This window comes from Nothobranchius furzeri, chromosome 8 (genome assembly GCF_043380555.1).
Source record: "Nothobranchius furzeri strain GRZ-AD chromosome 8, NfurGRZ-RIMD1, whole genome shotgun sequence".
Lineage (NCBI taxonomy): Eukaryota > Metazoa > Chordata > Actinopteri > Cyprinodontiformes > Nothobranchiidae > Nothobranchius > Nothobranchius furzeri.
The window spans coordinates 64,568,239-64,572,285 of record NC_091748.1 but is presented as its reverse complement, the minus strand read 5'-3'; the positions used below and the strand labels follow the sequence as shown (position 1 = coordinate 64,572,285).

Here is a 4,047-nt window from a genome sequence, read left to right as displayed (position 1 = left end):
GACAGGGAGGGAGAGTTAGTGGAAGTGGATGACCAAGAAGACTGGGATGAGAGTTGGGACTTACGGTTCATGGTCCGGGGGGGAAGCATACGAAGGGGGAGTAGCTTGGTCTGGGGTGATCCGGGAGGAGTGAGGGAGACAGAGACACACACTTGCTGGTTAACAGGAGAATGGAGTTTCAGGTTGCTGGCGGACTGGAGGAGCTGAGCACGGGAGCGGGACAGGATCCGGTAAAGTGGGTGGTCAAGGAGGAATGGACGGCCAGGGCCTGGCTGGGAGACGGAGGAACAGGTCTGGATGGGTTGCAGGTACATGATGAAGGTGGTGGTGGAAATCCAAGCTAAGCTAATCATCCAGCGAGGTGAAGATGTCTCCCAGCAGCTTACATGTCCCTGGCCAGCTGATGAGCAGATGGACTGCAGCTGAATCACTCCCTGACACGCTCACCTGCAGGAGAAGCTCAGAGAATGTTAGACTGAGAGGATGACTCACCCCAGACCATGACAGGTTCACCCTAAAACCAGACTGAAATTTCTCTAGGATATCATTAGTATTAATAAAATCATTAAGTTGATTGAACACAAGCTTTTCTAAAAATTTGCTCAAAAATGGCAAGTTGGACACCAGTCGGAAGTTATTTAAATCATTAAAATCTAAATTGCTCTTCTTCAACAGGGGCCTCACCACCGTCCCTTTAAAGGCAGCAGGAAAGACCCCCGTCTGAAGGGAGCAATTCATCAGGGTTAAAATCTCATCACTAAAAGATCCATAAAACTGTTTAAAAAACGAAGTTGGAATTGGGTCCAGAACACATGTGGTGGGTCTCACTGAGGAGAAACTTTATCAAGAATCTCTGCTTCAACCGGGACAAAACTGTCCAGTGTTTCCTCTATAGACACACTCTCAGATTGATCTGAAGCAGTATTGCTTTGTGAGGATAAAATGTTACATCTGATGGTGTCTACCTTCCCTCTGAAGTTGGCTGCAAACTCCTCGCAAAGAGTGTCTTATATAAAAAAAAATTCACAATTTAATTTTCATAAATTTTTCATTAATATTTAGTCTAAACAAGCTGTCCAGCAACGTATTAATGTTACAGTTAAAGGAACATTTTACCTGCTGCATTCTGGTTCTGCTGCTGGCCTGTGACCCACAGATGGAGCTGCTCTCACAGCTCCTCAGCGCTTTGATAGTGAACTGCACTGATCACAGGATCCAGGTCTGAAATAATGTTCACATGTTCTGATGGAAATCTTTTCTTGATAAATTATTTTTACCTCTTTGATGTTCTCTGTGCGCAATGTTTAAAATGTTTGCACACCTGTATGCATCGCGGTAACTCCAGTCTGTCAGAATGACCAACAGCCTTGAGATTTCTCCATCAAAATAAACAGTTAAAAATGGGAAATATCCAGTTAGCGTGATCCCTGCCTACATTAAACGTTTTTGCCTTCTTGTGAAGATAGCATGGCAGCCCTTCACACAACAGGTTTTTGGAACTTTTTACCATATTATGATGTCATTTCCTCATAAAAAACACCCCAAAGTGGTTCTTGGATGCATGCATGCATTTTCCTGTCAGCTGCAAATCCTTAGCGGATCTGCTCAGCAGCTGCTGAAGCCTGGATGGGGCTTGGTTGTGCTATCATTCCCCGCTCCTCCCCATCCAAGTAGTCTCTCAAGTCCCGATCACTCTTCCACTGGACTGTAAAGGCAAGGCAGCTTTATTTATAGAGCACATTTTAAACACAGAGTCAATTCAATGTGCTTTACAATTATCAGGACATGATATGAAAACAACCTAAAAACAAATTAAAATACACATAGATAGAATTACAGTATAGAGCTAAAGGAGAAGACAAAATTACAGCACAGATTACAGTGGAGGGGACGCAGCAAACATTTTATTTAAAGGCTGATGAGTACACTAGTGTTTTAGTTTTGTTTTAAACAACACTAGGGTTGGGGCAGATCTGAGGTCATGGTGAAGCTGATTCCATATGTGAGCAGCATAGTAATTAATGCATCTTCACCATGTTTTGTTCTGACCCGAGGTTCTACCAGCCGATTGTTTCCAAGGGATCTCAGAGCCCTATTGGGTGTAAATACAGGAATGAGATCAGACATATATTTTGGTCCCATGCCATTGAGTGATTTATAAACTAGGCACACTTTGAAATCTATCCTGTAGTTTACTGGTAACCAGTGTATGGATCTAAGAACAGGAGTGACGTGCTCTGTTCTCTTAGTTCTTGTTAAGACTCTAGCAGCAGCATTCTGAACAAGCTGCAGTTGCTTCACAACTTGTTTGGGAAGACCAGTTAGGAGACCATTGCAGTAGTCCAGCCCACTAGAAATGAAAGCATGAATAAGTTTCTCTAAGTCTGGTCTGGACATGAGACCTCTGACTCTTGGTATTTGATGAAGGTGAACGCTGATTTAGCTATAGCCAAGCTCAGGTCGAAGTCAATAATAACACCAAGATTTCTAACCTGGGTCTTTGTCTTTATTCCCCTGGAGTCCAGCTGAGCAATAACATCCATTCTATCCACTCTCAATAATGCCTAGAACCCAAAACTGGATTGTTGTCGGCAAGAGATCGAATCAGCCGTCATATATTTGGTTGAAACAATGGCTCAAAAAACAACTTGAAATAACATCTCAATAGGGTCAGTGGTTATATTTTATCATATATTGTGCCTACCGTTTCTCTGGAAGGTGTAAGAAAAGATGACACAGGGTCTTTAAGGGTGTGTGTTTCGTTTATGTCATATTAATCAGGCTTTTCTTAGAATGAACTGTTTCTCCCCCGTGGCCATTGGTCACGGTCTGAGGTATTTCCCTGCTGTCACTCCCTGTCTTTTGAGTTTCCCTCTGCAGGTGGGCGTGTCTGGAGGTGACCAAGCTGCAGCAGATCTGCTCATCAGCTGGCCAGGGGTATTTAAGCAGCTGGGAGACTCCTACACTTCGCTGGATGATTACTCTACCTGGGTACCTTCTAACAGCCACTTGTGAAACTTATTCGAGCTCTGTAAACTCTTGAGAATTAGATTTGTTTTTGGATTTTGGATTTTTGAGATTTGATGTGTTTTTGGATTTTGGATTTTTGCCTTTGTGACCTCCTGCTCTTGTTCCCAGACAAACCTACACACATCTCTGACTGGCAGAACTCTGGAGCCCACACCATTTGGATCTCCAACTTCGCTCGTCTCTCAGCCTCTCCCCTGGCCAGACCCGCCTCCAGCTGCCCACCTAACCTCCCCGGACCTCCCCAAGCTCAGCTCCCTCCACGTCTCTTTTCTGGATCTCAGTCCCTGCTACCCAGACCGGACCACTCCTCCCTCAAACCAGTTCCCACCTCTCCAGACCGTAAGTCCTCCACATAAGCCTGATTCCCTGTGCCATCCGCAAATTGGATCTAACTCCGATCTGTCCACAGCTTCTCCCGCACCAGCTTCCTCGTGCAAGAACTCAGCTACGTTTACGCTGCTTCCTTGGTTTCCCTTTAAAATAAATTCTTTTTAAAAACATTTTACACCGTCTCAGATCTGATTCTGTATGTCGTGGGTTAGATTTCTTCACCACAACATGACACCATTACAACACTACTAATTTAGATAGGAAAGCAGGTCAGTGATGGCACAGAATTTTGGAGATGGTACATTTGACACCTCAAGCAGCCTATGTTTAACAACACCAATGCAAATGTGGCTTTCCATTGTACTGCACTTTTAAGTAAAAATGCATGCATATTCAGTTTTTTAATCTCAAAATAACCAATGCCATTTCAACTAAGATGAGAAAAGAAGAGATCCAAATGGCCAGAACCAACATTCCATGCTGTTTAACAATATGTAGGAAAATTATGAAATTTCGGCATGTGAGCGTGCAAACAGAAAGTTTTGTGCAGTTTATTGTAACATCGGTATTAATATGCATGATACAAATAAAACTGTTAAAAAAGATATGCACAAATGTGAATTCATGTGGAGGAGCAGTAAACAAGTGTATTTCAGCACTAAGCTGTCGTCAGTATTTGCTCTAATG

At 43.4% G+C, this 4,047-nt stretch overlaps 1 long non-coding RNA gene across 1 annotated transcript; it reads left to right on the top strand.

Moving 5' to 3' along the window:
• Positions 1-3,208: 3,208 nt before the first annotated feature.
• On the top strand, positions 3,209-3,535 carry LOC139071458 (uncharacterized). The gene is made up of 2 exons (XR_011521339.1): positions 3,209-3,369; positions 3,440-3,535. It is a non-coding gene; the product is annotated as an uncharacterized lncRNA (long non-coding RNA).
• Positions 3,536-4,047: the final 512 nt, after the last annotated feature.